Source organism: Anser anser, assembly GCF_964211835.1.
Source record: "Anser anser genome assembly, chromosome: 11".
Classification (NCBI taxonomy): Eukaryota; Metazoa; Chordata; class Aves; order Anseriformes; family Anatidae; genus Anser; species Anser anser.
The window spans coordinates 23922429-23945842 of record NC_139732.1 but is presented as its reverse complement, the minus strand read 5'-3'; the positions used below and the strand labels follow the sequence as shown (position 1 = coordinate 23945842).

Here is a 23414-nt window from a genome sequence, read left to right as displayed (position 1 = left end):
CCTCCCTGCTCCCTGGCACCTCCCTGCCCCAGGCCCCCTATTCCCTGGTGCCTCTCCCCAGCCCTTTCTCCCCCCCACTCCCCTCTTTTTAAAGGCTGCCACAAGCACAGTCAGAGAAGGATACACGAACTGCGGAAAGCCACGTTCTTCAGCACCAAAACCAGAACATTATACAACCCTCTCACCCTTCCATCGCTGAAGCACCCTTCTGTCTAGGCTGGTCTTCCCCATGCACATCTGTATCAAAAGAAACTGGTGAGGAAGGTATTTTACTTCTCCAGCTTGCTTGCAGAGCAGGTAAAAGGTTAATGGTGGAATTGACAATGTGATCAAACTGGCACTTCAATGAGCAAACAGGTCACAGCACACAGACGCTGCCTTAGAGACTGGAGACTTGGCCAAGAGCTTCTAAAATTTGTCCCCGCTCACCCCCAAGCACTGCTGACAGGCCACAGAACCTCACGAAACTCATCACAGAGGTCTCAGAGGGTTGAGGCTGCTCTTTCTTATCAGCAATCCTGAAGATAAGCAAGACCAAAACAATCCTTTATAATTAGAGTCTAACGAACTGGAGTAGATAACCCTCCCCATCATTCCTATAAAGGGCCAGCCACTACTATTCCCTTTCCCCCAAGGGCCAGAAGGAGCAGAAGAGTCGACTTGCAGCCAGCACCAAGCACCAGTGTGTCAGGTTCCCCAAGACAAGGCGTTCTTTGTTTTTCTTAGGAAACCCACTATTATTTACAGCCGACCCCAGCTTCACACCAGCCCACAGCTGCAAGCCTTCTGAAAGCTGACTTCTCCATCTGAAGTACTAACACACAGCTCTACACGTAACGCGTCTTGTTTTATCAACGCTTCTCCACCCCAGAGTGAGCAAAACCTCCCCTTTATACGGCAGTTGGCTGATCGCGAGGCATGATCCACAGAGCCAGAACCCCGCAGGTCCTCCCTGGGAAACATGCTGAGCCCCACTGACCGTATTCACCAAGACACACGGCGGAAGCACTTCCCGAAGGCATGCTTGGATTTTTATTTCCTCTGTTCTAGAACAATATTCTGTAAAACAGTTCTTGTTTCGTAAACAACTTTGTTCTGCTCCTCCATGCAATCAGAGGAAATGGGGGACATTCTAACAATGGACGGAGCACCCGAACAGCTTAAAGTCAAGGAGGGACAAGCAACAAGTACGTCTCCTGCCACCTACTGAAAGCTCTACAAAAGATACCAACTTTCACACCCTTTCTGGCAGCGAGAAAAGGCTGTCCTGCAGCACACGAGGACAAGCCAGATGACAGTCTCGAAGGTGACTACGGAACAGCAGCCCTTCCCTCAGACACCCACCATCTCCCTCTACAGCCTGGGAAGGTCACCAGATTCACAAAAACCAGGCAATGGGAGGAACAGATCTATTTTCTTAAGACAAAACAAAAAACTAACAGCAGCCAAAAACAGTCAACAAAATTCCAAGTGGTCTTCTGTACCTTCTGTCTTGCTAATACCTCTGTGCTCAGAATTCGGGACCGCGAGGTACTCAGCTGACTCTGCTGTGGATCAAGCAATGCTCGTCCCTCACTGCCTTCAACATTGTTCATTGCTCATTCTGTAGCGGCACCTGAAGACTCCAGCGGCGCCGGGCTACCCGCGCCCAGAAGCGGCCCTCCTGCCGCCGCGCGCCCCAGGCCCGGGGCGCTCACAGCCCCCTCGGCACCCACCCCTCCGCGGCCAGCGCCGAGAGGCAGCAGCTCTGCCAGCCCCCGCGAGCTTTCTCCTGCGCCTCCCGACTTACCCGGAGCCACCCCTGCGCTTGCTACAGCAGAGCGAGCCTCCAAGACCCGCTCCCCTCCCCAGCCTGCCTGGGAGCGCGGCACCAAGGGCACCAGCTCATGCTCCACCTTCAGCAGAGCCAGGGACAGCAGAGGGGTGTCCCCGTACCACTTACTTTTCTTGAAAACATCTGTTTTCATTATCACTATTGCTTTTAATTAGCACTTTACAGCAGCCTTAAGCCCTCACAGCTGGAGGAAAGTTCTACTCCTAAATGAACAATTAAAAGGTGCACTAGGGGAATTTCTTTCTCATCTTCAGAAATGCCTTTCTCAGCAGAGCTAAAAGGCAAGTCACCCGGTTAAATGAAACTCCCTTGAAGGGGTATCTCGAGGCCGTGCTCAAAGCCTGCAGGTCACCCTGGGATTCCCACCGCCTGAGCGGTCTGCTGAAGTCGGGAACTCAAAATACTGAACTTCAGCATTACTAATGAAGGGGTCTTAACGCTTCTGCCCTGCATCACTCACTGAATGGCCTCCTCTTCCTCACCTGGTCACAATAATTGCCCTGAGGAAGTCAAAGATTTTAATGCCCATCTCACTTGTGGAAGGCCCCTGTCAATTTAATTTACTCAAGAGTTCAGGCCAAGTACAAACTGTAAAGACAGAGCCCTATTAAACGCATAAGAAAATAGGTCCATATGAAGCACAACTACCAGAGATGTGGTCTCCAGATCAAGTGTTTCTTTGTGAAACCAGAAATGAGAACATCCACAAAAAGCCCCAACAGGCTGCCTTGGCCATTTTTAGGAAAGCAAAAGGACGGAGAAGGTGAAGGAAGGCATCAGAAGGACACCACAGCAAAGGGTTGTCCTAGGGGCACCACGACGTCCCCATCCCCAGCATTCATACACAACAGAGTATCAAGAGATGAGCTACACAAGGGAGTGTAAAGAGATCAAGCTTTAGTTAGAAACAAGCCATGAAGAGCCAATATCTTTCAGTCAACACTGATGAAAATTAGGGTTTGACTGTACCTAATATCCTGCTCTCCTGTTCAGTCAGGAACATCACACTGCCCTAAAACACACAAGACTTGGGAGCTCCTTTAAGAACCTTCACCTGAACCTTCAGCACTCCATTCCCATGCCAGGAGGGCAGAATAATAAAATATATACCAAATATGAAGAAATAATAAAAGGTGACAAAGATGCTTCTCCCTCATCTTCCCCAAATCCAGTCCCTGTCTCAGATTACAGGGCTGAAATTTTACAGGACTTCAGGTACACAATAAAGTCCAAAAGTCTAACGCATGTGAAGTGAACAGGTAAAGAACTAACGAAGTTACCAAAACAATTAATAGCTTTCATTTTGTTATTACAATTGTACTGTATGCTGAATCTAAGAGGCGCATTTTGTTCCTTCCCTCAGATTCTTTGTGTCTCGGTAAGCTCCACTGAAGCAAAAGCTACCCAACACCACTACATTTATCACAATTTAGCTTTGTATTTGGAATACAAGACATCCATTAGACAGGGTATTCCAGACCCATATTGACAATCCTACACTTTACAGAATGAGGAGGTTTAAAACGCCAGCGTAATCATTTCCACTCAGATTTGTAATGCTGCTCCCCTTTGCATTTTCTTCCTTGTACTTTTCTCTCTTCTTCCTTCACAATTCCTTTCTGCATACTATGTTAATTTCTGTGTCAGTGAAATTCTCTGATAGATGGTGAAAAGAAACTTTACTTACTTAAATTTTGTTTCCACCTCCTGTTTTGGAAAGCTTACTTAGCCTGCACAGGCGGGATATTATCTCAGTTTGCAGCCTGCAGTAATGGACAAAAGACAGCACAAGAAATTCTCTGGGCTTGGTTTGAAACCAGAAGCACACAGGAGCCAGACTCAGCAAGAAGCCGATCGTGCGCCCCTCAGCACCGCACCAGGTCTCGCACGCGTCCTCCACCACCCCACTCTGGCCGGGGCTGAGTACCAGCTCTAAGCCTCCTGCCCTCCCTCCCCAGGCGTGCCATGGGCCACCTACTCCTGAGAACATCATTTTTTTTCCATCCGGCACTTGCAATCCAGTAAGAACATGCACACCATTGTTTCAATTGCCTGAAACCAGTGAAGGCTAGGATGCTGCAAAGCTTGACACCAGTTGCTCCATCCTGCTCTTTCAAAGCTCCTGCATGCCGGCAGCTAAACACGTCTCAGTCCTGCCAAACACGGGTGTACTTCCACGCTACCCCACTGCCGCCAACTGCAGTGCCACAGGGAGCCCAGCAAGTGCTCAAGTGGAAGGATCCCCTTGTGACCCGCTCCAACCCCTTGCCTTGCGTTCAGGTACCTCCCAGCTTTCCACACGCTGCATTTCCAACACCTCTCTCTGGAGAAGTGAATGCTTCCAGTGTCCAACGAGCCCAGATACTGATCAGACCACAATGCATCAAGGGGGAAAAAAGGAAACACAAAACAATTAATTCTTGGCTTCTTGTTTTAGCTCCAGGGAAGGGAAGGTGCACGGCAGAGCGAGAGGAGACTGAAACACGCGGAGGCTGGGACTTGCTCCAAGAGCCCCAAGGCGACAGCGCTGGCTCCCAAACCTGGGAACGCAGGGCTCCTCTCCAGCAGGTGAGGGCTCAGTCAGACTCCTCGGGGAGAGGGAACAAAAAACTTTTTAGGCAGCATTTCTTTTGACTTTTCTGTGCCCAGGCCAAATGGCAAAAAGCCCCTTACAGACAGAATGAAGTGTGCTATAAAATAAACCCAGCCCCTGCTACTGAAATACAGCCTCCTCCACACCTCCCTTCCAGGAGCGCAATGCTTTCTGTGAGAGACAACTTTAAAAAAGAGCCTCACAACTACATGGTTTTATTCTATTTTTGGTGGGTTTTGTCATTCATCCAGCTGATTTTTTCCCCCTCTGATAAGATTATAACTGGTCTGCGCACACCGAGACCTACCTACACCATGTGCTACCAGGGTCAGAGACACCACTGCGGTAGCAGGAGCACAGCACAGGTGTTCGCCCAAGACGATGCTAAAGGCCTGGCTTGCCTTTCGAATTAAATCCCGGCAGTGAATCTACAGGCTAACTGTCCAGTACAGAAACGTCTGAGTGATCTCACAGACTTCAGACATTGAAAACACTTAAATCATTGCTTTTACTGCAACAAAAATTCTTCGTACGATGAACATTTTGAGGATGAAGCATTCAGCAGCTTTCTAGGAGGCTTCAGGGGAAGACGTGCATCCACAGAAGCCATACCTTAGCTGCAGCAATGGGAGGAAAAGCTTAAGAAAGCAAAAATGAGGAAAACAAGTAAAGGGATGTGCACTAAGCTTGACCCTGCAGGAAGTGAACTGATAGTCACGCAGGAAAACTCCCAAATATGTGTGGTGGAACAGACAGTGGGTTACCTGGGCTCCCTTGTAAAACCAGTCCCAGTGATGGAAACCACTCCATGGGATCTACAAAGGACCCAGACCAGCACACTTCAGACTGAAGCCAGAACTCCCCAACATAGTATGTAGCCACCTAAGGAAATCCATGCAGCACAGCGTGCAAAGATCTGTCTGGTTGACAAGAAAGTCGACTGCAAACTGGAATAGAAGTGAAGTGTCAACAAAGTACAAATAATTTATTCCTTGAGAAATTCTTTAAAGCGTGAGAAAAAAAATAAGAAAAACTGCAGATAAAAAAAAACAGGTGGGAAGGAAAAACCTGTTCAACAACTGAACTGATCTGTACACTGATATAAACAAAGGAAGGAGGTGGAAGAGAATGACCCGAGAAATCCCCCACTTCTACATCAATCTGAACAGGAGGCTTAAAATCCAGTCTCCGTTTCTAAAGATAGCTTTTTTCTTTCTCTTTGTCAAGGTTCAAAATAGAGAGAACAATGAAACTCTTGCATAAATCATACTCAACCGCTAGCTGTGTCACTGTGCTACAGGGATAATGCAAGATCCCTATATACGTACAATGACCATGATCAACACTTCTGAAGTTGGCAAAAGTCAGACAGGTCACCTTTACTGAAAGAAAAAATCTCTGTCATAAAATAGTCTGGAACACCGTGCACCTTTTCGAGACTTGTAACTTCATTATTACAAGTCAATGAAGACGCATTTACTTTCCAACAGCTTCCCCAAGAAAACTGAGGGCACTCTGGTCAACTTCAATCACATGGTGCGCAAGCTGCGAGCAGAATTAACCTGTTGTGAGAATTGGCATGTTTGATTTTATTTCCTCAACCTCAAAGTTGCAGGGCTCAGCCATTAATATTTTGACACACTTGCTCCAGACCAGACATATGCGTCAGCAACAATTACATAAGAAAACTCTAAATTATCCCTTGAGCTATCAGTACATGAGGGCTAGAAGAGACTGGGCTTTCTCTTAAAACTTTTGTAACAGAACGTGCTGGAGAGTGACATCCTTCTCCAGGGCTGAGGGCATCTGTCAGCACACAATGAGAGGCAGTGACAAAAAACACGGGAAGGGGAAGAAGAGTTTTTTCCTCCCACCTGGAAGATGGAAGCCAAATCGCTGGGAGGCTCACGGTCAGAACGAGAACCAGCCCCTGCCTGACCCCTTCCCCAGGGCACCTAAGCTCACAGCAAAGTTGGCCTACCCATCCTCATCTCTGCAGCTCTAGGGGACTGGAGGGTTTTCAGCCACAAACTGAAACAAGCCTGTTTAAAGGATGACCTGAAGACAGCTATCCACCAGGAGAGCTTCTGTGGAACATGCTGCCCTGCAGTTCTTTCTCAGGAACACCTCCCTGCTCACGCACCTTCCTAGGAGAAGCAGGAAGAAATAACTACCTCCAAACTTGCTCATCCCAGAGCAGCCCTGCCCAGTGCTGAAGTCCTGCGGCTGCCCCCCTGGAGCCATCCAACAACAGAAAAGCTTGTATGCCATCTCTTTTTTTTCCTTCTGTTTTCTTCCCCTAGCAGCGTGAATAGTCGTAGCATGTGATCCAGAGCCAAAGCACACCCGTAACACTGCAACCAAGAGGACAATACTTCAATGAGAACTTTCAGAGACAGGCAGAAGTCCCAGAGTATTTAGCAACATTTGCTTGATCTCACAGTCAGGAGGGTCCAAATCCCAAACCTAGAGATTGCTAAGAAGCCCCACCTGGGAAGCTTCATCTAATCATGCAGGACATCTCCTTTGCATGACTTCCTTTTGCTGCTCTCTCCTTGCACTTGCTCTCCTCTCTGCCTAGCCACAAGGCAGATGTACCAGCTTCATAAGTTGGACAAAGAATGAATTAATTTACAAAACAACTCTAATTTACAAACTCTCTTCCTCACCCCCCATATCTCTTCCCTACCAGGCAGGGCGAATCAGCAGGCATCTTGCCATGTACTTGCAGGTCAGGTTTTAGCTACTTGGGTAAGTGAGGATAAGGAGCAAGCCTTCAGAAAGCCACGTAACGGAAAGCAAGGCTAAAGGAATCACTATATCACCCAGTCAGCGTCCTGCGTATCAAAGGCTAAATGACTGTGGCTCTTCGTCAAAGTCATTCACTGAGATGATCGGTTTTGAAGGGAGGCTGAGAAGTAGTCTGCCTGCTTGTTCATAAGCTTGTAGACTGCCATTTACCAATAAAAATAGGAAAATGCTTTCCAAGCCATATTATTACAGAAATGTCCCTGTCACAATGCAGAGGACTTTACTGGTAAGTTTGCCACTAAAAAAGAAGAGTTAAAAAAAATGGAGGTATGTTTACATTACTCTTATACGCTAGTTAAAGACTGAACAAAAGTGAGGAAACAGTCAGTATGCACGCAATATCCAGTCCCAGAAGTTATGGACCAAACACCAAGTTTTAGCTGTGAAAAGAAAACTCTACAACGAGAACTGACTCAAGACAGAGATAGCTAAGGTTCCTTGCAATTTCAGCCAAGAAGAAAGAGCAAGTACAACAGAGCTAGGAACACTGCGAACCCTCCCCTCATACTTTTATGCAAATCCAAGCCAGGGCTTGATCAAAAAGAAAAATACTTTTAGACATAACACATCTAATGACAATGCTCAACTTTCACCTTAACAGTATTATTCCTGCTTTGCAGAAAGCAGTGCTTACAGGGAAAATGGCATCTTCTGACCAGCTAAAAAACAAACCAAAAAACCATGGGCAAAGCCCAGGCAGCACAGGGTGCTCAGCTCCATAAGCCCAGGATAGCCCAGGCCAGTTCTGGAGGTTTTTACACCACTGAACACCGTCCCCAAAACAGGAGTTCTCCTCCACTTTGGAGAAGTGGAGTAAGGAAAGGCCAGTGGTTTACTCAAGTCCATTAGGAACATGAAGAAAAGGTGAACTTGAACCCAAGTCTCCAGCACCAAAACCACTACCACTACAATTTCTCTTTCAGCTGAGCTTCTTCCCTCATGCACATATGCTCTGGTAACAGCAACACGCTGGATAATTGGGAACAATGTCTCCAGAAAGGTCAAACCCTATGTGTCCTCTACTCACATGTTGGTAGTCTTCTGCTGGTATACAGACTTGCAGCACCTTCTGACCATCCGTCTCATCCTGTCCAAATGTCCTTCCCTTTTTCCTCAACCTGATTCAGGTCCTTCCTTTTCAGTGATACCACGAGCCAAAACATAGCAAGAGTCAGCTGGAGCCCAGCCAGCCGTGCGTTTGATCTTCCTTGAGCTCCAAGGGGACATAAAAACAGCATTCAAGCCTTTGAAACCAGTCCAACCCATGACAGCAGTGTTTGGTGGACCACACAGCTCATCTCTTGCCACAGATGACGCAAGACCCTTTCCCGGGCTCTCTGCAATCTGGAAATGCCACTTTGGATCTAGGCACCTACCAATATACCATCTTTTCAGGCCTCGGCAGCATCTTCTCCTCACCCCCTAACTGTTAAAGGGATGCGATTAAGTTACAGATATTGTACAAATAAAATTTCCTTAAGTCTGTTACCAAAATCATTTCCTGATGTGGACCAAGAGGCAACAGGCCCAAACTGAAACACAGGAAGTTCGGCTGAATATCAGAAAACACTTCTTTACTGGGAGGGTGACGGAGCACTGGAACAGGCTGCCCAGAGAGGCTGTGGAGTCTCCTTCTCTGGAGATATTCAAAACCCACCTGGATGTGATCCTGGGCAACGTGTGTTAGGTGACCCTGCTTGGCAGGGGGGTTGGACCAGATGTCTCCAGAGGTCCCTTCCAACCTCTGCCATTCTGTGATTACGTGACCCCATATTACTATAGGTAATACCACAGATAATGCTCCATCCTACTTTAAAATATCTCTGGTAGCAACAGCAAAGGGTAGCATTGGAAAAATAACACATCACAGAAAGTGGGAATGATAAGAAAAATGAAAACTAAGACTGTACGTCAACCCCTTTTTCCCCCAAGGACTACAGCTACAGAAAAAAAACCTCAGCTTAGCAGTATTTTGCATTTGGAGATGCATAGTATCCATAAAATACATGCAAACTGAGACCTTCGGGGATCTTTCACTAGCTAGTTATTTGGGTAAAGAAGCACACCGTTCTCTTCCCTCTGCTCATCCCATGCACAGCATCTTCCGCCACTCCCACCAGGGTTGGAGGAAGTTCCACGAGTCTGCACAGACAGAGATAAGAAGAACCACCTGAAGACCTCTACCAACTATTGAACAGTTTCTCTTCACAACAGGCACACGAGATGCCAAGTTGGATGCTCTGACAGCTGAGTTGCAGACCAGTTCCCTTTGCTAAAGGAGGGAGACGATCTCAGCTGCAGCCACTGCCCTGAACTCGAGCTGCGAGATGCACGAGGCCTTTGCAGGCCGTCTGAGCGCGGCCCAAGAGCTGACGTGATGGCTCTGAATTCCCCAGAGGACCAAAGACATAAGGGAATTTCCTGCGTGTCATCATACAGCAACAGTAATTGCAAGAAATTGCATTTCTTACCCTCTGGTCTTCTTTTGAAGCTACAAACCAATGCACTGAAGGAACAACCAAAAATCAGAATCCAAGGGTCTCCTGGGTCTCATCTTCGTGTCTTCAGGCAGGGAAAACTTGTGGCTACCCGTACTAGTCATAAAATCAGACTAGCTTTCTGGTAGCAGCCTGACTCAAATAACAACCCTTGGGCCCGTCCAGAGTCTAAGATCCTCTGACAAGGAAGAAGCTGATGTATTGTGGACTGTGAAATCACTGGCGCTGGGGTCCAAGGCGACAGCGATTGATTTTCTTTTTTATCATAAGCTGCAGCTGCCAGAACGACCAGTCAAAACCACAACTCTGTCTATGTACCAAGCACTGCTGGTGTCGAGATGTGGTACAAGTCAGAAGCTGGCATGGGTACGCAGCAAACAGCACCTGGAATAGCAACCAGCTTTAAAAGATCAAGGAGGTCTAGAGCACAAGGAAGCTGATGAAGATCCACCTCTGAAAGATGCAAGGGAGAAGGGCACCAGAATACACACCAGGATAAGCATCTGATGTCTCTGTGTACCAGAGATCATGGACCGTAAATGCAGCAAAATTTTGGAAAACTAGTCACAGTGAGTGAAAACAAAGCTGAAAGGATGAGCAGGACAACCTGTCAGAACAAACCCACCACTGGCTGCCGCGCAGGGAACTTCCCACCAGTCACCGAGGCACAGCTCTGTGACACGGGGCAGGTGCTGAACGTGCCTGAAGAAATTCTTGGGGTAAAAGTATGTTTTGTCCTGACCACTTGCTGCTTTTAACTTGCTCCTTCAGCAGCACGTTTGGGAGATCACTCCAGAGAAGGTCGTTGGCTTCATCAGGATTTGCATTATTTCAGATGTTTTAAACAAGATAGATGATTACAATTAAGTTTCAATATTACACTTACGTATTTAATGCTTACAGTCTTGCTCAGACTAAAGTCGGGAGAAAAGTGAAATTTCACTTTCACTTTTAAGCACACAGTGCTGTCCGAAGAGCAGCTATTTGTGTTACAACCGCTTGCCAGTGGAACCTCAAGGTCTGCTGCAGCACCAAGCCTCTTGAGAGCCCCCAAGATCAGCACAAAAAACGTGACCTTGGGTGCTAAACTGGCCAGTATTGCCCCTAATTGTCTCGGGCTCTCTAGTCTCCTCTGGAATTCTATAGCAGCAGCATTTGAAGATTTAGGGACCTCGCGTGAAGACCTAGGGACAAATGTGCAGAAACCCTGGAGACTGCTAACACCATCTTTCCAGGCACGGCGAGGCGCGTCCGCAGGAGCACCCACGCAGCCTGGAGCTCAGGAAAGAAGGGCTGGGTCCTCACCGTTTCTGACCCCCAGCCCATTGCAGCAAACCAAAGAAGCACCGAGCCCAGAGCAGCTCCACCACGCGATGGCCATTCCTCTGCTAGGCCTGTCCACAGGGAGCACAAGAGACTGAACTCTTCCCCCCACTTTTTAGGGCTGTATCCAGCCCAAGTGAGTGACTCCGACCGGTCCACAACAGTCGGATGGCTGTAACTCCTGACACGCAGAGTAAATACCTCCCAAAACTGTCCCAAAAATATTAACGGATTACGAGCCAAAAAACCCTAACAAATCGCACACGTCCAAGATTACCCCACGTTTCTTCAGGAAGACTGAATTGACACAAGAGAGCAACAGCACCTCTCAGGGACACAGGCACATCGCCTTCAATTCCAGTAACCACACAGCAGGGTTATTCATCAGATTCCCAGCTAACCAGCATGATTCATGCTTCCCTCAAATCCAGCACCTTACCTAAGCCTCGAAACACGCCTGCCACAAAATTAAGGAACTTGTGTGGCTCCTTTCGCTCCAGAGACAGACCTTCTGCTGTTCAGAAGGTGGAGAGGTACAAAGGAACCGCCCCCAAAGCAGCAGCGCTCAGCACCAGTGAGCTACAGCTGAGACAACCGAAAACAACCTCAGAATCAAGCCAAAAAAATCGTTCCACATTCACTGGCCTCACAGCAAGGCCTGTTGCAAAAATGTATTTTTTCTTGTGACTGCGAGAGGCAGGAAAAATGTTCCTCCCCATCAGGTGACTATTAATAATGAAAGCTTGCTATTTAGAAACGGAGGTATTAAACAGAATGCATTATGCCACAGACTGCTCATCTTCAGCCTATTCTCCAAGCAACAGCAAAGCTCTCACGGTCGGATCCTGTGGTAAAAGCTGATCGTGGTATGGGATTTACCACGGACTCAAAGGAACGCCTGGCCCTTGTAGCTTGCTGGGAGAGAACGGGTGCTTAGGATGGACTGCAAAGTTTACACCAAAGGATGAGAGGAACTACTGCTGAACTCACTATGCGTCTGCATTCCTTGGGCTCTTGAGTTCCCAAAGACTGTTCTCCCGTTCTTCAGCAGATTCCAGAAATTCAGTAGTACTGGAATGTTAGCGCAGAGAAAACCCCAAAACTCGCATCTCAGATGAAGTCCTTTCCTAGCATATGCCTCGGGGTAACACCAGCACACTGAGAAGCTCTCCTTCTGCTAGGTAAGGACAAGTCAGTTCATTTCACCCAGCACCTTAGCAAAGTGTGCGAAGGAATAAGCACTCCTTTAGGAACTGAATCCAGGTACACCTGAAGTGTCGCAACATCCTTTCAGGGTATCCTCACCCGCAAGCAATCCCTTCTGTACACCCTCAGCTGTGTTGAGCTCCCCAAACACGACAAAACCCTCGCGTTTTCTCGGATACCAGCAGACCCACAACTGCAGCCCTGGGGGAGCTGTGGGAACAGAAGTGGCTGCTCCCCAGCCTACGCCTTGGGTGGGGAAGAAGGACGCAGAGCGGCCCTGCCTGTGCTCACCCAAACCAGAGGACGCATTGTGTACCTGTACTTGATCTCAGGTCACTCGGCTCCACAGAGCTTTAATTTACAGCCCAGAGGCTTCGTGCTGCTTCTCTTCAGACCTTCCTTTCCAGAGGACACAAACTTGCCAGCACGAGTCACCACTGCTCACAGGAAGTATTTCTTTTCAAAACAGCCTGGGCCAGGCCGGGTGCAGATGGAAACCCTTTCTTGGCAGCCCCCAGGTGTCAGGTAGGGCCCTTCCGAAGAGCGCCAACTGCTGCAGGTGGCCTTCTGCACCTGCTGCCCTGCTCCGGGTGCTGGAAGAAACGAGCTCTGGCCAAGCGGAGGGAACAGAGCTGCTCAGGCGTCCCCTCCGTTCCACCCACACCACCCAAGAAGGACGCTGCAGGGAGCCGCCAGCACGCGCAGCAACGCCGCTGGCAGGGAAGGGGACGCTGCTCCCAGCGCAGGCACCAGAGCGTCTCGGCAGCGCAGACCACCGCCTCTCCTCCTCCTCTAACTCCGTTCCTCTGCTTCACCACACACTTCCCAGCACAGTCCCACACCGGGACTTAAGCAAGGGAAAGGTGAAGAAGCACAGGACAGCAAACAGGGTACCTGTATTAAAAGAGGGCGGGGGGAAGTGGAAGAGACCGCTATGGTCTTACTGGCTTTATCTCAGTAACAAACAAAAGTGTAAGCATTCTGAAAGGAAGAATAATTAAAGAGGCAGCAATACACAGAAATCAGGATAAAACATAAGACAGGTTTATCCAAGATGCACTGTGCACGCTAACACAGTATCTTTCTTTACAAAAAGAACTGCTCCTTATTCAGTACTGTACCATGGGGAACTCAGCTGGAGAAGAGGGGGACAAGCTAAAATTTAAGACATGAAATTAGATCTCGAGAAGACAACAAGATGATTTTAAGAAAATACTGCTCGGGGTGAAAGTTATTTGGAATGGTCTTGGGAATCGTCTCTCTAACCAACTTCACTGATGGCCTTGCTGCAACAGCGGGCAGAGTGATATTTGTTGATCAAATTAAACTGGGAAGCACGACCAATGCAATGGAAGACCAGAATATTACACAAGAAGAAATTATGATTTGAGGATCAGAATATCAGGAAAGGAACTAAACACAACAGTGTAATGGGGAAAAAATGAATTTCTGCAATAAATTCAGGGTCTACCAATAAGGAATTATAAGGGAGGAGACAGACTTGTGCTAGGCAGGATGGAAGAATAAACAATGCAACGCAGCTGTGAAAATGGCGAAGTATGATCTGAGCATGCACTTCAGGGTGCTTCTGAAGGAAAGGAAGCAATAGATGGCATTCTAAGGGCACCGCGAGACGTCAGCTGGAATCGCATGTACGAGTGCGGCCACATCACAGAAAAAAACAACTTCGGCTTCACCAGACGCAGAAGCAGCTAGCAGAACGGCCACGGGGACGGATGTTCCCAGGATGACTGCGGCGCAGGACAGCACAAAACCACGCGGTTTGAACCGTCCCGGCTGGAAGCCGGCGTGTGCGTGCACATGCACGTGTGCATGAGAACGTGCGCAGCGGCAAGGCGGCAGAGCTCAGGAACTCTTCCAATGGAAGCAGCAGGGCTGCAAACCACGTCCGAGCGAGGAAGTTGTTACATCAATATTTAGAAAGAAACGCCTGCACCAGCAGTAGAAGGGAGACAGTCTTAATGACCCAGCATTAATGTTTCCAACAAGAGGTAACTCAGGCAACCTAAACATACATAAGATCTGTTCTGGCAGATTTACATTTCCACTCTAGATACCTTTTAGTAAACACTGACTGAGCAGCTTTCAGCCTTAGACACTTCTGTTCGAGAAAATTACTAGGTTCCTGCGGACACAGCCAGACAGGGCTTAAAACTGCGCTGCAGAAGCGTTCTGAAGAAGCACGCAATGAGGAGAGCGCATATCACTACAATCGGCGGCGTGTATGAGCCCCGTTACCACAGTGCCTGAAGCAGTCCTGTTGTCCTGCATATTTAACAAGTAAATATTTCTCTGTTTTCTCTAAGTTGAGCTTCTGGGAGACATCAGTCCAGCAGTCATCGTGCAAGCCTCAGGCCACACTAACGCAAGTGCAATAACAGTTTATTGGTTTATAAGTTAACTTTCCTACTTTCCCCTGTTTATTTCTTTTGCTGGAAGATAAGTCAACAGGCCAAAGTGATTGTGCCGCTTATTATGCAATTGTTTGTCAGTTAATATTTGTGTTCCAGTGAGGCAAGGACCAGATAACTGATGCCTCAGCAGCTCTGCAGAAGGCCTGCAGAGGTACATCCACGCAGGTCACAAAGCGGCTGTGACCCCCCCAAAAACCTTCCAGTCTGCACCCAGCCAGATGACAGCCACACTGCCCCGACCCCTGCACGCATTCTCACTGCTCCTCCGGGTACCTGCCACAGCTTACGTTCCTACATCCACAGGACAGCACGCACATGCAAACAGGCTTTCTGAACTTAACTCTGCTTCTCCTTGTTCCAACTTCTACTATAACGTGAGAATAATGGTGACAATCTCTTCTGGCAGAGAGCAGAACTGAAAGGATTAAGCTGTTACATCTCTGTAAAAGTACTTCAGTAATTAAGAGGAGCAACTGCTGAACAACATTAGCAACAGGCTAAAACAAAATATAATAAGCAACGGGGACCTCTACTAAAGCAGGCAGTGCGGTGTTAACCTGCCAGCCTGGCCATCCAGCATCCCAAAGTACGGTCCTGCTCCCTCACCCTCTCCACTGATGTTCAAAAGGCATCAGATGTTATTTCTTTTACATTCTGCGCTCCCCTCCACCACATGCCACTGCTGCTCTTCCTTACGTGTCACCAAATCCATTTTTGTGTTGCTTTTTGCTGGACACCTCACTTGCTCAAATTCATGAAGGAAGCCAGCGCTGCTGAAAAGCTTTGCTGATGCTGAGCAGACGGGTCCCTGGGGCTCCCCAGCTCGGCTCCCCAGCCACGTTGTCTCCTAGCTCTGGTTACAGCCATCAGACAGAGCAGCAAGTCTCCAGCTCGGGCGCTTGCTGTGGCTCAGGACCGCAAACAGGAACACGTGCCTCGGGACGAGGGTCAGGCTGGGGAGGGAAGAGGGGGAACAGGCACGCTGCGCCTGGGGCTGACGGGCAGGGAAGATGCGTTCAGAGAAGACAGCAGGTCAATACCCGACTGGCAGCCAACGACGCGACGTGATTTACCACGTGCTGGGACCACAGGCAGCCGGCGCTGCCGCAGGAGGCAACATGCACAGCACAGACACAGGGCGACCTGGAAAACCCTACCTAGTGGCGTTCCCCATCCGAGCCCTGTCCTCGGCAGAAGTTTAAAGAAAGGCGACACATTCACATTGTGTCCCACTGCGTCCCTGCGTCCCAGCGGGCTGCCGCTAATCCCTGTCCTCGGAGGGGGCCGCGTGACAGCCACGGGCCGGCTGCTTTGCGCTCGTAGCTCCACGAGCCTTTGGGAGCAGCCTGTGCCACGCTAACAGCAGAGGTGCCCTCCTGCATGGCCGTGCTGCAAGCAGATGCTGCCCCGGGCCCCGGAGCACAGCGGTTCCTCTCCACCCTGCCGAGCCAAGGCAGCCGCCGCACGGCTACGGACGCTGCAAGCACAGAGCAACGAATATATTTAAAACATGACCTGCAATATGACCTAAATTTTGCTTCTGCAAAATGTAAATTGTAGCTCCAAGTGTCTTCCTCAGGCATCACATTTGCTTTGATTCTTTTTATATTTAGGACACAGGTTTTCTACCCAGTTGGTAGTTCGGGCAAACAAACGAAACGCGCAGGGAATTGCACCAAAGAGCAACACCACAGCTAACGGGAAGAAGGTTTGTTTATTTATTTATTTATTTAGGGGGGAGGGGATGTTTAGAACTAACTGTTTGCCAGGTAACACATTAAAACAGCAAGAGCCACAACTGGAAAACTGTGAGAGTTTCATTGTCCCACTACATTAGTGGCTGAGAGAACTATCTGCTTATGTCTTTAAATCCTCAAGAAACAGGAGCACTGCAGAACTGCAACACCGGGACCTGATGTCCCACAGCAGAACACATGGCCAGGTAACAACGCCAAGATACAGACTCCCCATTTTCTCTGTCCCCTTTCTAGTTATCTTGTATCATCATTCTAGTTTTGTTTCCGTCCTGTCCTTACTCCTTCATGTGTTACTCTCCATTTTAGGAAGCTGACTCTTCAGAGAAATATCCTGGAAGATGTTTTTCTCAAAAGTATTTGGCAGCAAATCATGCTAAGTGTTTCTTACAAGGTACGTATAGATGCAAGAAAAACCATCAGAGGTCGTCTGCCCTGGTCCCAGGAAACAGAGAAGCAGAACAGGAGGAATCCATCTGTTCCGACCCAAAGGTCTCAGATGCTTCAAGTTGTCAGGCTGTGAGATGGAGGGGCCAAAACACTCACATTCCCCTTCGGCACTCCCCTTTTTCACTGAACACACGCACGACAATGAAATGTATTTGCACGAAGTCAATCCCATCACCTTTCCAGAGTAAAAGTTTCCCTTCACCCCATAGGAAGTTGGTCTACACCTGCCGGTCACAGCAGAACAAGGCACATGAAAAGGGGGCATGAACTGGTTTTCTCCTCTCCCCCACGGGTGGGTGTGCTCGGAAAAGCATCAGCTCCGCTCATTCCCTCACACCTGCATCTCTGAAGTCAAGGGAAGGAGCAGGTGTTAAGGAGAGCCCAACAGTGGTTTAGCAGGAGCTGCACCTCTGGGAATGGATTCGATGTCAAGTGTCAGCAAGTAAATTGCTATTGGCTTCTCAATAAGCAGCAGTAGTGAGCTAAGTGTTTCCCTGTGTTGTGCAGGCTCTCTCCGACTCAATACAGCAGTATTGACAGCACAATCACAGGGTAATCCAGGCTCCACTAATATCTCAGCACTTCCTCATTGAAAATAACTTTCCACTTGGACATCAGCCCATTAGTGCAGGCTCGAATCATAAGCATCTCCTCCGACCCGCTAGGATGCGTAACGGCACAGCCCCCAGCTGCCCCCTGAAGCACAGTCGAAAGAACCACAGAAAAGGGGCTCTTTTTCCAATGAGAAGTCACCAGTGGAAAAAGGATGAAAGGTAATCAAGAAGTCTTTATAACTCAAATCTCTGTAGCTTCTGAAGAAAGAAGAAAAAAAGGAGAGGCATTTCCTTGCTGGACAACAGAAGCTCATTCAGGGAATTAACTCTTCTCTCGCCTCTCACCCTCCATCTGTCATCCTTCCTTCCTATCTTATCTCTGAACTTAGACCATGGATTCCTCCAGGCAGAAGCCTCTCCTTTCATTCACTGAAAACCGGAGGCCTGCCCCAGCACTGCAGAACTACCTACATCCAACTTCCACGCTACAGGGCACAGACGCTCCGGGGGTCGGTCACACTCCTCCGCTGGCAGGGACACCACCGGACGGACGCTGCGCTGAAGTCCCCGGGCACTCGGAGTGCATTCCCCTGCAGGAAGCCTCTCGTGCTCCCCCACAGCTGCTGGCACATCACAACGCAACCCTTTTTAGCCATCTCCTGTCACGCCTGTGTTTTCCTGTATGCTTCTCTAACGTAAACACAGAGCTTCACTGCAACGACTTCATGAAGTGCTCTCCCTGAAAATTAGGTTTTTCACTTGTTTTGGGCTGTATAACAGAAATCAACAGGTCCCAAATACGTTGGGGTACTTTATTTTGTCCTAACGTAGTACTGTCACCCATAAATCTTAACATGGCAAGAAGGGGAAAAGTGGCCCTATTTTACAAGTTGTAGCTGTGTTCCAAGTTCAATGTCTTTTAGAAAGTGGGGCTCAAAGTGTCAAAAAAGTCAATCAACTTCACCAGCTACATCTGTAGAGAATTTTGCATCTTACAATGCATACAACTCCTAAATGGAAGCATCATATTGCACAGTGTTTCCAAAAAGGTTATGATGGTTTTCTAAGAATACAAACCATAGTTTGAACTGGTAATTGGACACAGAGGTTGGTTGCGAGGCAAGAGTCTTAAACAGAACCACCAGAAAATACAAATTTTCCCCAAAACAGCTGCTCTAGAGCTGTAGGCAACACACAGGGCCCTGGAGGTTCACACGGAAGCTTTTAGGACCTTCTGGCATGAGCAGCCACTGCCATGCACAGGGGAAGTCACGATGCTTTCACTGGGGGACGAGAAGCTTCACATCACTTGGAACCCACTGGCAGTACAAAAAAAATCATCCAGGTTACTTGCATATTTAGAAGAGCAGGAGACAGAGGAAAGCACATAAAAGATAACACAGGAAGATAAGTTTAAAGACAGCTTTAACACACCTAAATACATATGTGTCAAGAAAAAAAGATCTTAACCATTTGTGCTGTAGCTTCTTGGTTAACTTAGTAGTTAACTTACTAGTTACTTTAGCAGTGCAGCTCACCTTGAATTAAATAACAGAAATGACAGCTTGCTCATGTGCAACAACGTGAACACAAGATCAGAAAGTGAAAAGCCACAGAGATGCTCCAGGAGGGTCCTGTCGGGTTGGACCGACCACCCCGGGAGCTTGCCCTAGTGGCACACGAGAGCACCAGCAGAGCAGCTCCACCAGCAGCACGCACAGGACTCACCCGCAGCTCGCTGCTCTAAATATAGCCTGCACAGGCACACGGCTCCACGTTCCCTACATTCAGAAGTTGCATTCATGTGGAAAGCTGGTGCCTCACAGCACACAGCAAAGAAACGGGACTGCAGAATGGGCTGATACATTCAATTTAGCTTTAATCTATTTTGGTAACAATAACAGCAAAAACAGGAGGACAGACACTTCAAGGAAGGCCAGCCACACAGCAACACACCCAGGGCCTCCTGCCGCCCCGCACAACTTCTCCTAAGGACCGTCCCGCAATGATTTCACTGCCACTGCTGCCATAAAAACCAAGCTAATCCAAGTACGCCTTTTCATCCTGCAACCACATCCTGCGATGCCCGGCACAACGCCAGGCCTTCAACCAAACTGATTCACTTCTCTCATCCCCGAGCACCTACCCGTAGCACCTTACTCCCCACCGAAACTGTACCAGCAGCAGAACAGCAGACAAACTCTGAAAAGCAGAGCGCTCCCAACTGCGGCACACCTCGCCAGCCAGCTCCCAGCCAGCGCAGCGCTGCCCCGCCGTACGCGGCACGCTTCAGCGAGGAGCCAGCAGAAGCGTTCGGAGAACCCCCCAGCGCAGCACGGCTACTCGGGCATTACAGCTGCCAGGATTACGAAGGCAAGGTCGGGGAGCCTTCTGCTGCCACCAGGGAAGGTTACTCTGCCTGGAGTCAGATGAAGAGCAGATATCTGGCTAGGAAAAGGTTAACGCTGTTTCAGCCTGCGATCTGATAAATGGCTCTGCAGAAAGCAGGTTCTCTCACTTTGAGATATGATGTCACTAACCTTTATTGATCCACAATCAGAGAACTTTGCTTATCTCTCTCCTGTGATATGCTGCCCTCCTGTACTCAACTAGTGTTTAATACACTGCTGGGCATCTTGCACTCTTTATAGCTCACACCACACCTCCGCTAGGCCGCCGGGGACAATATTTTACAGGCTGTGCCAGCCTGGCTACCTTGAGGATACATCGTGGAAAGAAGGAGCAAACAGTGCAGACATGGCCCAGCGTGGTCTATACAGCCTAGCATACGGTGGTGGGTCTTCAGTCTGAAGCTGAGGTGAGTATTGTGCCCTTGAAGTTACTGTTCCTGTGGGAGTGTTTATTTTTACCCAACTTTTACCATTTTACAACATCGATGCTTTCCTTTTAGCCTCAACTTCCTTTTTAATATTCAAGGTGAAACATTAAGTTAGGTGACTAATACAAGAACTATAAATCAACCATTTATTACTGCATGGCGGCAGAGCATTTACCATAAGACTGTATGCACCAAGTACAATGTTTTGCTTCAAATATACTAGCGATTCCTGGAGAACAGCTGAATAGTCAGGCAGGAAAATCTGTAAATTAAACAATTAGATCAGTCACGCGTAGAGACGAACAGAGAGGGGCCTCAGAGAACCGCACAGCGGCAGGTAATTCTATATGGCGTTCTTCAGCTAGATAATGCACAAAGAAATGGCTATGAACTACTCATGTGCATTTCTAGGTTTTTAATTAGGCGCAGCATTACAGGAGAAAAGCCTGTGCCTCGCTGGGGGCAGACCAGTGAAAACCCCTGCACCAGGGGCAGTGCGGCAGGATGGGGAAGCAGCCGCAGAGCACCTGGAGAGCAGAGCCCGGCCCCAGCGCGGCTGCAGGTGGCTCGGACGCTGCGGCAGCACGGGAGGAGCCGCACACGCAAAGAGCTCGGAAACCCCGAGATTTCGGAAAGGAGGGCGAGCACAAGGCAAAAGGAAGGGCATGAATAAAACAGAGGTATTTAAATGTAACAAGGGACAGAAAGAAGTGAACCAGGTGCTCCTACCTTACGCTACCAAAATCAAAGTGACACCCGCTACCGGTGAAAGGCAACGCTCGATCGTGTTAGGAAACGCAACGCTGCCAGCCATCGCTGGAGCCAAGAGGCGACAGAGGCTCAAGAACACATGGGAGGTTGGATTTGTAGTAAAACACTGTCAAGGTTTGTTTTGAAGGTTATGCAAACCTTTCTGTTTCAATGGATAATTGGTCCTGTAAAACTCTGGAGAAGAACAGACAGTGACATCTTTTCCAATGTATAGATAATTGTTATAAAACAGCTATGACCTATTTTACTCTTTATCCACCAAGACAAAAAAAAAAGCAATCTTGTATCACCTCAGAACAAGTGCTAGGTTAGGAGTTAAGGTTTTCCCTCCAACAACAAGTGATGAAGCATGGGCACAAGCTATCTAGTGAGAGGCTTTAAGGAGAGGTAGCCTTGTTCTGAGCAAAATCACTCTTTTGCTCCATTCAAAGCCTGTGTTTTAGGACTCTATAAATATACTGCTACACAGGTTGGAAAAGAAGAAAATAAGGAAGAAATATACACTTTGCACAGATCAAATTACTACAAATTACTGTTCTGATCCAGTCTGGTGATTCTTATAGCTTCAGACATGCACTGAACTTTCTTTTTTAATTAAAGGTCTTTTGAACCACATGCTTCTTAAAATAGTAAATTACAGCCTTCATCAATTTGTGGAAATAAATTAGGAATGCTGTCCGACGGACCAGCCTGGACAAAAAGCATAAAAAATCCCAAACTTAGGTTTCCTGCAAGTCAAAAATTAGAGGTTTGGGACTGTAACCTGTTCATACTCTTGCTCAGTCGTTAAGTTCACATACAGAGCACTAAATATTTCAGGATTCACAGAAGGAGAAATGCGAGGCTGGCTGCTGAATCATGCTCTGTTCCTTTAACAGCTGAAACAAAATCACCACAGACCAACCAGAAAAATGTTTCAGCTGATCCCAATCCTAAAAGCAAACCCAGATAAACACAGAGATGCTGCTAATGAATAGTTTTCATCCTAGTGCCGCCTCTCCCTGTCAAATGCCACGTAATATTCATGATAGAAGTCATCCTGGGTTATTCCTCTGCTCCACTGAGAGGTGCAGAAAGTAGTTACCAGCCTTTATGAGCAGAAACGTGCAGAAAAGCAAGCTGAATTCCTAGTCAATTACTTGTACTGCTTAAAATGAGCAAGGTGTTTTCTGCTGGACTAAACTGTGAAAACTTGTGGGTGGCACTCGACCTCAGGACTCCCGTGAAGGCAGCGCGGCACGAGCAGCTGGCGGGGAGCTGGGTCCCGGGGCAGCGTCCCCAGGAGGCAGCAGAAGGCAGCGAGATGCTCCCGAGCAGGCCTGCAAGAGGAGCCGCTGCCCCACACGGGGACCGACGGCCTGGGCGCAGGCCCACAGACGCACGACCAAGGGCCGGAGCCAGCCTTCGCATCCTGCACCACCCTGCGCCTCCAGGAGCAGGGATTAGCACCCGCTGAAACAGACCGAGCATGCATTACCTTCAATTACACCAACCAATTACCTTAAAACAATTACATCAGCACAGGGGGTGCTGAACTGCCCTTTTCTGTATTGACCACAACAACACAAGAGTCAGCACTATGCTGCTTCCAGAGAACCCCTTCGCTATTTCAGGCCATCCACTAGAGAGGTAACTGAATGTCAACAAGCTGCTGAAATAAAGTTTGCATCTTCAGTTAAAGACTGTGGTGTGGAGGGTGTAAGAAAAAAAAAAAAAAAAAGCAACCCCTAAAAACTTATTTGGAAACAGCAGAGAAACCTTGTACCAACCTGACCTTGTGCAGGGAATCAGCATCATCAGGGCGAACAGGATTCAAATATCTCAAGTCTTACACAATGAACTGAGTCAGCTTCAACCTCTGTGTCTTCTTTTTTGAGGATCTGCTCAATACTAAAGATTTTCTTCAGCTTTCCTATTGTCACCGTTTCAGTAATTTATACACCTCTTCTAACCAGGGGAGGAAACCTTGTGCCTGAAAACCTGGTACTCTAACTTCACCATTGCCGCTCGTATTACACGTTAAGCTACCAGAAATTTAAAGAAAGCACTCAGACAGTGTGACTGCTCAGATGGTTCCTACACACACACACAAAAAAAAAAAAGCTTTTGGGGTAAATATATCCAACTGCAGCTCAGCATCTCCACTCCATTATGGATAGATCATGAGACTCAGCAAATCCCTGCCAAGACGGCAGTACTTGGAATAGTTACAATTTTTAATGTACATCCTCTGCGATAACTTCACAACATCAGGGAAAATACAATTCAATACAGCTAGCACAGAGGTGGCCATCTAAATAACTTAATTTCTGGAGGATATGTCTTTCTAACACACGCATATTCCCA

At 48.1% G+C, this 23414-nt stretch overlaps 1 protein-coding gene across 14 annotated transcripts in view; it reads right to left on the bottom strand.

Annotated features, from left to right (window-relative positions):
* The window catches only part of ZFHX3 (zinc finger homeobox 3), a 623242-nt gene that overhangs the window by 127071 nt on the left and 472757 nt on the right, over positions 1-23414 (bottom strand). Inside the window, exon 1 of one of the 14 annotated variants that reach the window (XM_083851813.1) lies at positions 1790-21483. The exons of the other annotated variants lie outside the window; for them this stretch is intronic. The gene's annotated coding sequence lies outside the window, so the exon portion shown is untranslated. Of the gene's footprint in view, positions 1-1789; positions 21484-23414 lie in introns of those variants that run through there. 14 annotated transcript variants of the gene reach the window in all.